General features: G+C 43.1%; 1 pseudogene across 1 annotated transcript; it reads left to right on the top strand.

The window, feature by feature from the left end:
• Positions 1 to 493: 493 nt before the first annotated feature.
• Positions 494 to 3,237, top strand: LOC311248791 (TNFAIP3-interacting protein 1-like; annotated as a pseudogene). Its single transcript has 2 exons — positions 494 to 571; positions 1,486 to 3,237. The product of its transcript is annotated as a TNFAIP3-interacting protein 1-like (transcript).
• Positions 3,238 to 10,389: the final 7,152 nt, after the last annotated feature.

Genomic DNA, 10,389 nt, shown 5'->3' with positions numbered 1-10,389 from the left:
CTTCTTGGAGCAGTACACGGCTGGGGAGCCAAGAGAGCTGGTACAAACTTGTATTCCAATGGACTCGGAGCAGGGCTACCCCGAGGCAAGGCGGCTCTTGCAAGAGCACTTCGGAAATGGGTACATCATATCCATGGCGTATATAGACAAGGCGCTGGGCTGGCCTATTATCAAGCCCGAGGACGGAGGGGCGCTCCGCTCCTTCTGCCTCTATCTCACTGGATGCCTCCACGCCATGACAGACGTGGAGCACGACGTACAGGAGCTTGACAGCATATCAAATATGCGGGCCATCACAGCCAAGCTTCCGTTAGAGCAGAGAAAGCGGTCCAGCAGGCGCTTCGGAGGAAAGAGAGGCGCAGCGCCAAGTTCAGCGACCTCGTCGAATTTGTCAACCTAGAAGCCCAGGAAGCCCTACACCCGCTCTTTGGCAACCTCACAGAGGGAAACCGGAGTCAAACTAGGGCTCACAAGGACGAAAGGACCTCCAGAAATGGCGACGCGCGGGGAAGCTTCACCACCGCCGCGACAGCAGTTCAGCACCCGGCAGAGGCTAATGCGCGCCCCGAGGGTGATACCCTCCGCGCCTTCTACAACCCTTGCCTCTTCTGCCAAGGAGAACAGCATGCCATGGAGCAATGCACCAAGCTGAAGAAGGCTCTTCACAAGGAGAAGATAGAGTTTCTCCAGAGTAAAGGCCTATGTTTCAGCTGTCTGCAACGGGGTCACCTAAGCAAGAACTGCCCCGCGAAGAGTCGCTGCAGAGTCTGCCAGCTCACCCATCCTACGGTTCTACATATTAATAACCAAGCGGCCTATGAGGAAGACGACCATTTTTAGATAGACCCAGCACCCAGGTCTGTCTTCTCCAAGAGGCGGCATGAGGCGGTGGTAAAGACCGTCCTCCTTCGGTGTGCCACGTACTAGTGACCTCTGGCACCACTCAACTGACCCAGTTACTTGTTTTGTAATTGCGTAGACCCAATTAGGGGCAGGTGTAACGGCCATCTGAGTGTTTTGATTATTATTATTATTATTATTATTATTATTATTATTATTATTATTATTATTATTATTATTATTATTATTATTATTATTATTATTATTATTATTATTATTATTATTTCGAATGTTTAATATGGATTGGATTTAGATAAGTCATTGAACCGTTGTATTTGTCATGACAGAGCCTACTGGCACCTAGAACCTTCTAGAACGTTGGGGGCGATGTCATGGTAGTATAGAATATGCTAGAGCGTAAAACATTCCGGACTTACCGTATGACATCATGATAAGAAGGCTCTGGAACATTCGTGAAGGCTCTGAATGAGGTCATAAACCGAACATTCTAGATTCTTTGGTTGCCTATATAAATCGAGCACGCCTGCAGCAAGGGTCTTTTCAATCTTCGACCAGACTGGAGAGGACCGAACAGAGGACTGAAGCCAGGAGCCCACCAGTGGATTTGCGGTTCCCACATTGGAGGAGAACGGCATACTGAGGGAGAGGATGATGGGACTAAAGAGCTTAGGAGACCTGCTGGAGGAGTCTCAGCTACCTCAGCTACGTCAGCGGGTAGAGGAGCTGGTGAGAGACAACGAGGCCCTCAAGTCGTCCAGCTTCGCCACCAGCCTGTGTATGGGAGGGCCCGTTCAGACGGAGACACGTGGCGGCCACTCCGGCGCTAAGCGGAGACAGGACCAGCAGCCCGGCGCTGCAGAGCAGAGGGAGGAGCAGCCGTGTTCGTCAGGAAAGACTCTGCAGCCTGAGAAACCCACTGAAGCCTTGTCAGAGTTTGAGCTTGTGAATATGGAAGAGAAGACTAATGACGGCCAGACTGCTGCAGGAGCAAGGCTCATCGTCCCCCTGCTGCCCCAGGAGAACACGGAGCTGACCAGCCAGCTGCAGAGATTGGAGAGCTCCTTCAGCATCTTCGCAGAGGAGTCCAACCCCAACCAGCTGCTGGCCCACCTGGGCCGCATGGCCGTGGAGTTCCACCATCTGTCCTCCAAGGTCCAGAAGAACGAGCAGAGGACCTCCCTCCTACAGACGCTTTGTGAGCAGCTGAGGCAGGAGAACTACGAGCTTCGAAAGAAAATGGAGGAAGATCATCAGTTCAGGAACCGGGACTTGGAGCAGCTAAGACAGGAGAATCTGAAACTGAAAGAGCTGGTCACAGGAGGAGGAGGAGGAGGAGGAGGAGGAGGAGGAGGAGGAGGAGGAGGAGGAGAAGGAGGAGGAGGAGGAGTGACCGCGGCGACGGCGGCACCGGGTGACGCCAATCCTCCGGAGGCCAAAAAGGAGTCGGCGAAAGAAGAAACTGCCGGCCTAAAATCCAAGATGGAGGTCACCACGCCACAGAAAAGCGGGAAAGCGGTGGAGAAAACTCCCACCAAGCCTTGTGACCCGGAGGTGTACGAGAAGAAGATCGAGCTGCTGGAGAAGCAGAGGAAGGATGTACTGGAGGTGAACAAGCAGTGGGGCATTCAGTGGAACTCCATGAAGTCACAGTTTGAACAGAAGATCACAGACCTCAGGCAGCGGTTGGCCGACTCCCAGAAGGCCGTGCTGGAGCTGGAGGCGGAGCGAGAGCAGAGGCAGCGAGACTACGACAAGAAACTGCTGTTGGCCAAGTCCAAGATAGAGAACGTACAGGGGGAGAAGGAGTGTCTGAACACTGAGACCACTGAGCTGAAGCAGAAGGTTCGCTACCTGCAGGACCAGCTGCTGCCGCTCAGCAAGCAGAGGGAGTACCAGGAGAAGGAGGTCCGGGTAACCATGGCGACGCGGCCAGCAACCTGAGGAAGCAAGAGCTTCTCACTCAGATAGCAGTGCTGAAGGAACAGGTGAAAATCTTTGCAGAGGACTTCAGGAAAGAGAGGAGTGACAGGGCGAGAATGAATGAGGAAAAAGAGGACTTGAGGCGACAAGTGGAAAGACTGCAGGGTCAGATGACTAATCTGACCAATCAGCTCCACCAGGCACAGAACGAGTGTCAGAGAGAAAGAACAGAGAGATGCAAGCTGGAGAGACTGCAAATGCAGCATCACAAACACCGCACACTTCCCTCCTCCGCGGATGCCCAACGCAGGATGCCCCGCATCAGCAGCAGCCGCCGCCGCCACCACTGCAGTGCCGCCCCCCCGGACGAGACTTCCAGCCTGTCACCCCGGGTTTTCCCTGGCAGTCGCCTTTCCCCAACCCAGAGGCGCCAGGACTATTATGGATCGTGGGTAGAGACGGCCGTAGGGTAGGATTACACACGCCTAAAGAAGCCGAGGAATACTGGAATCTACATGGAGCAGAACCCCCAGGGCAGAACGAAACACTGTCTAACAACAGATAAGCCTTCTCATCTCTCTCTTTCTCTGTGTATCTCAGTATTAGAATGACTTTATCCGGGCTCAACAAAAGTAGCAGATGATATGCATGCCGGCTACACCAAGGCACAATGTGTATAATATGGTTCGTAATGCATTATATTTACAGACTTCTGGTCTCCGTGGAGACAAGAATATATCATTGACACTAAGAACAATCTGGAATATTCTGGGCTCATCGCTCGACTGCTCTGGGTCAAGAAATATCCCGAAAATACTAGTAGTCATGAACCCTGGGTAGGAAGATCATTCTGGAACATAACAGCAGTCTGTTAGTATATACTAGTGTATTCTACAACCTTCTAGAATATAATGCACCATTACAACGAAGGCCTGCAACTCTAACATTAACATCCGGTGTGTATAAGCATAAGCATATGATCAATTGACTGAAGTTTAATCAGGCCTTAATAAGACTTTAAAAAAAAAATCAACCACACCTAAACGTATGAGCACAACAAGGTTATTCTAATAATTTAAATAATCACTCCACTGATGTAGAGATTGGCACATTGTAGCTCTAAAATACTCTGTTTTTCTCTTTTACCTATTTACTCAATTCTGTTCTAGTGGTTTCTCCACGTTGAGTTTTATTTTAGCTCTCACTCCTTTTTTTCTTTTTTATCTTACATTGTTCTTTCCCATTGTTCTTCATATTAAGGTGTTCGTGTTTCTCTACAATCTTTTCCTTTTTTCTGATGTTTCCTACATAAGTTAGTAGAAGGTTCAAATGAATATATCGATGAAAGTGTATTATTCTTTTTTTTCATTTTTCATAATATTTCATTACAGTAAGGGAAAGCGCAAGACCAAAAGCGACATTCTATTGAATTAGAATGAAAATGTTAGATCCTATGGCAATTAGCATAGGAAGATTAGGATTACAAAGCTCAGTTTGGGCAATCCGGTGGCCTAAGGGAGGGAGTCATACGCGGAGGATGTGTTTATGGAACACAGGCCTGTACGACTCTCTAGGAGAGGGGAAAAAAGGGGATTTGTATTTGTATATATATATGTTTTTAAGCTCGGCTCTCAACGGGACCTCAATAATTGGATGTACATCTATTGTAGCTTCGCACTCCAGAAGCATTACCAAAAACTACACAAAAACATGTATAGATTATGGCTAGTTTGAATATAATGATATGGAACACTGGTGGGATAAATAAACAACACAAACGCAAAAGCGTGCTCACACTGATGAAAAAAGAACATGTGGACGTGGCTCTACTAAGCGAAACGCACATTTTAGAGGAAGACATAGATACGTTAGCGGATAACACATATCATAATATTAGTCACTCTTCTTTTGGTACGAGAACTCGAGGTGTAGCCATAGTCGTCAGACGTAAGTTAAATATTGAATTAAAGGGGGTATGGTCGGATGCAGATGGGTGTATAACTATAGCTCAGGGCTGTACGCTAAGCTTTTTCACTAGGGGCACACTTGCCCCTAAATGAGAAATTTAGGGGCAAAGAATATTTTTTAGGGGCACATTTTTAAATAACTATTTTACCATTATAGTAGGGCTGGGCGATATGGCCTCTAAATGATATTGCGATATTTTTTGGCCATATCACGATACACAATATATATCGCAATATTTTGACATTTCCTAAAGCACTTAAAAATGCTTGATTTAACCCTTTGATGCATACAGTCACGCCAATATGATGATTATAATAAGTCCCTGCAACATATGTTTGCATTATTAAACCATGAAGATGCTTTAAAAAATTATTTAATGAAAATGTACTAAGAGTAGTCTACTGACTAAAAATTATTTACATCTAAGACTATTTATATAAAAACTCTTGGGTGCCCTTTTTTTGCACAGTACTGTGTTTTCTATCCACTTTAGCCAAACACACACACACACACACACACATATATATATATATATACTACTGTGAGAAAATAATAATTACACACAAAGGGATAATGGCTTATAGCAGACTTAATGATTTTAGAATATTTCAGATAATGAAATTAAATGTTTATCATCAACTATCCAGTTAGTATTTATACTGTCTGTAACGTTTGGCTACTTTAAATCATTGAATGTAGAGAGAGAGCGAGAGAGAGAGAGGGGGCGAGAACGCACAAGAGAGCCAGCCCCCCCCCCCCCCCCCCCAGGGTTTTGTTCTAGGTTCGCGTTTTGATCGTCTAAGCTGCCGTAGGTGATGACGTCACACTCGAATGTAAACAGGAAGTCTAACACGGAGATGGAAAGTCACAGTGGATGATATACAGAAACGAATAACTAATAAATATGAAGTTATGTTTAAACTTCTGTTGTCAAGCGTTGTCACTTGTCAATATAACCCACCCCCTTTCCTCACTTTTCCACCGTCCCTGCTTCACTCGGGACCACCAGCTAACGTTAGCCTATAGCTCCGCCGTCCCTGCTTCACTCGGGACCACCAGCTAACGTTAGCCCATTGCTCGTGTCAATTAAATTGCATGTTATTAAATGTCCGCGCTGGTCTGTCTAATGAAATTACAACCGCAACATTATGTCGCCTGTACAGCCCTGGTTGTAGGCTAATGTTAGTGTAGTGAAATGCGAATGAAGGGGTGAAATCACTATTCGCAAGCTTGCGAGTAGATATAATTTTTCATTCGCACCGGCCAAATTAGGGGGCAATTTGCGACGATCTCGTCGCAGCGTACAGGCCTGTAGCTAGGATTGTACACAATAACAGGAAAATAGCGTTGGCAGCTGTATATGCCCCAAATTTGTACGAAGAGTGTTTCTTCACTACACTAACCCATGCAATGTTAAACCTTCCCGATTACTCATTTATAATAGGTGCAGATTTTAATGCCATTTGGAATCCAAGGATGGACAAATCTTACCTCGCCTTTTCCAGCGAACAAAAGAATTCATCTAAAGCATTAAAGGATTGGTCGAAGATTACAGGTGTAAATGACTTATGGCGTTCACTTAATCCCACGACCCGAAAGTACTCTTGTCGATCGGCGAGACATAACACATTATCCAGAATAGATTATGTCTTTGCATCCCCGAGACTATTTGATAAATATGAAGTGGAAATGATACCCAATGCACTATCAGATCACTGTTATTTACTCCTAAAAGGAACATTTGGTATACTATCTTCCCGGGCCCCAAGATGGCGTTTTAATTCGATGCTGCTTAATAACAAGGAATTCATTACACAACTCAAAGAAGCTCTTATAGTATTCATACGGGAGAATGCAAACTCGGTGCAAGACCCCAGAATAATATGGATGTCGGTAAAGGGAATGATCAAGGATTTCACTGATAGTTTTTCCTCCAAAATGCGCAAGAATCAATGCACAAAACTGTCTGAACTGGAAACGCTTTACTCAACGTTATTTAATTCTTTAAAATACAACAACTCAACTAGACTAGAAAATCAAGTTAACGTACTAAAAATAGAGATCAATGCCATATACAGACAACAATCGGAAATACAAATACGCAGCACAAGACAACAGCAGTACTCCCAAGGTTCTAAACCTAGTCACCTATTAGCCATGCGATTAAGAATTAATGCAAAATTTGCAGATATAACTACCATTAGAGCACAACAAGTACTTGAAACAGACCCAAAATAATAAACGATACATTCAAAGAATTCTACTCCGACTTATATAAATCAGAAACGACCTTCGATCAAAACAAAATGGACACATATCTTAATCAAATTATTCTCCCTAAACTTTCAGAGGATGATGCTAAACAGTTAGAAACACCGATCACACTAGAGGAACTCAAGAAGGCCATATCCGAAATGCAAAATGGTAAGGCTCCTGGAAGAGACGGTATCCCATCAGAAATGTACCTTTCTTGTTGGGACATAATTGGACCCTTATTACTAAATATGATCTTATACTCAGTCAAGGAGGGGAACTTCCATAAAAACGACAATATTGCACTCATATCAGTCCTTCTCAAAAAAGACAAAGACCCCACCGAGTGCGGTAGTTACAGACCCTTAAGCCTCCTCGGAACCGATGTCAAACTGTCATCAGATTACAAAAGCATATGACGTCTTTAGTTCATCCGGACCAAACGGGCTTCATAAGAGGTCGCCTGATCACTGATAACATAAGATGAATACTGCACGTACTAGATGCAGACAGGGACGACACCATACCTAAGGCGATGCTGTCCCTGGATGCTATGAAAGCCTTTGACAGGCTTGAATGGTCGTATCTATGGGCAGTATTAGAAAGGATGGGGTTAGGAAAAGGATTCATTGATATGATTAAAGTATTATACAAAGACCCATCGGCCATGATTACAACAGGTACATTCATCTCCAAAATCTTTCCGGTATCACGCTCAGCCAGACAGGGTTGCCCTCTTAGTCCCGGACTATTCGATCTATCATTAGAGCCTTTAGCACAATATATAAGACAATCCCAATCCATAGAACCAATCGTAATCAAGGGCACACAACATAAAATTAGTTTATATGCGGACGACGTAATATTGTTCATGCAAAGCCCCAACACCACATTGCCTCATCTACTCAAGTTGATTGAGAACTTTGGTGATTTATCGGGATTTAAAATAAATTGGCCGAAGTCGGCTTTCCTTCCACTTAACACCCCTGCAAAAAAAGATATAACCCTCCCAGGTGAGATACCTATGGTAAAACATTTTAGATGCTTGGGAGTGGAAATATTTCCCACCATAAGACAAACGGTGAAGCACAATTACACAAAAATACAAAACAAAATCAAAGACGACCTTGACAGGTGGGCAAAACTTAAAAACTCAGTACAGGCAAGGGTATCAATAGTTAAGATGGATGTACTACCTAGAATCAACTTCTTCAGTTCAATGCTACCGTTACCCCCTCCAGAGGGTTACTGGAAAAGATTACACTCCTCCACATACAAATTTATTTGGAATAACAAACCACCATGTATAAAAAGATCCACCGCACAGAGAAATAAAGCAGACGGTGGCATGGCATTTCCAGATTTTTTCCAATATTTTAAGGCGTACACATTAAGACCATTGACAACATGGTTTGATCCCCAAGCATTAGTATCCTGGATAAAATTGGAAGAAAACATAGTAGCCCCACATAGACTGAAGGACATAGCATACACTAAACTACCAATCAAGCACTGTGAGCGGAAATTTGGCCCCATAATTACCCATGCGATCCGGATATGGCGTGAAACACAAAAAAGATATCCTAACCCACAAAAATGGCACAATCACACTCCCTTATTCAATAACAATGCACTCTTAATTGAAAAACGTCCTATACGATTCCCTATATGGGAAGAGCAAGGCATACACTCATTAGGGGATGTTTTTAACAACCAGGGTTTTTGTAGTTATGGAGAAATATGCACAAAATTTAATCTCACCGAGTCCACATGGCTTTTTTACATACAGTTACGGCTATGTTTGAAGTCTCACGGTGTTCCATTAGACATACCAGTTGAACACCACAGATACCACAAATTCTTCTATGAAAGAGAGACATCGAGAGGTTTTGTTTCAGGTTTTTATTATCAATTACTAACGTCCTCGTATTTACATTTACATTTAGTCATTTAGCTGACGCTTTTATCCAAAGCGAATTACAAGTTCTGTAGGACAAGACAGCAAGAAGGGTACAACTCTATCAGCTGAGTAACAATGTTCATCAAGTGTTGCGTGTTACAGTGTAGGTTAGTTTATTAGGACAAGTGCATGACAGTAAGGTTAGTCAGGGTTAGATTTTTTATTTTTTTTTTGATGAAAAAAAAACCCTCTGTCTGGAGGAGGGATATACCAGACCTGGAAAGTGACTTTGATTGGCAAGGAGCATGGGCAAATGTCCGACTTACATCAAGGAACCCGGACCATCAACAAATCAATCTTAACTATATTCACAGGACATACTTGACTCCTATAAGACTGAACAGAATGGGTCTTAAACAAGACTCCAAATGCTCCCAATGTACAAATGGAGACGAAGGGACATTTATGCACATGTATTGGGACTGCCACCAGTTAAGGCATTCTGGAAAGATGTGACCCAACAATTATCAAAACTCGTATCTTGGAATATACCAGTAAACCCCTCTGTATTACTATTGAATGATGTTTTTGAGTTTGCAGTAAATCCACAGCTAATGAGATTGGTTTTATCGGGTATCACAGTAGCTAAAAAGCTGATTGCATCACGCTGGTTTCAACCGGAAAAAAATTGCCGGAAGGTTTGGTTTCTTACATATCTCTATGTGATTTATCAAGAAATATCTACAGCAAGAATTCTGGGTCTCAATGAATCCAAAATGTCAATGTGGTTAGAAGTGGTGGAGAGAATAAAAGCTAGCTTATAATGGTAGTGTCTGGTTAGGAGCGAGGGATAATGGAGGTACTATCCAAGGAGGGGTCCGGGAGGGGGGGGTTCGAGCTGGAGCATATGTGTGTAGGGTTTTAGATAATAGGTATTAGGGGTATATCCTGTATAAGACATTGGTATAATTGGTAATTTCGTTGGATATACACACTGTATACGGTAAAATATTATTATATATATTTTTTTTGCTTTCTGTTTCTGTGCTTGCATGTCATTTTAGCCATCTTAATTGTTAGTTTCATTATGCATTGTGTGTTGAGTATTGACTTTTAATAATTTTGTTTTGCAATAATACAAAAAAAAAAAATATATATATATAATAAAGTACTCAATCTCGACTGTCTTTAACTATGAATGAACACAACACACTAACTTACCATCTTTAGATGATAAAGTACTCAACCTCGACTGTCTTTAACTATGAATGAACACAACACACTAACTTACCATCTTTAGATGATAAAGTACTAAACCTCTACTGTTTTTAACTATGAATGAACACAACACTCTAACTTACCATCTTTAGATAATAAAGTACTAAACCTCGACTGTCTTTAACTATGAATGAACACACAACACTCTAACTTACCATCTTTAGATAATAAAGTACTAAACCTCTACTGTCTTTAACTATGAATGAACA

This window comes from Notolepis coatsorum (genome assembly GCF_963971535.1).
Source record: "Notolepis coatsorum genome assembly, contig: SCAFFOLD_1028, whole genome shotgun sequence".
NCBI lineage: Eukaryota > Metazoa > Chordata > Actinopteri > Aulopiformes > Paralepididae > Notolepis > Notolepis coatsorum.
Note: the sequence above shows the minus strand (reverse complement) of the source record. Positions and strands in the feature narration are given on the sequence as shown.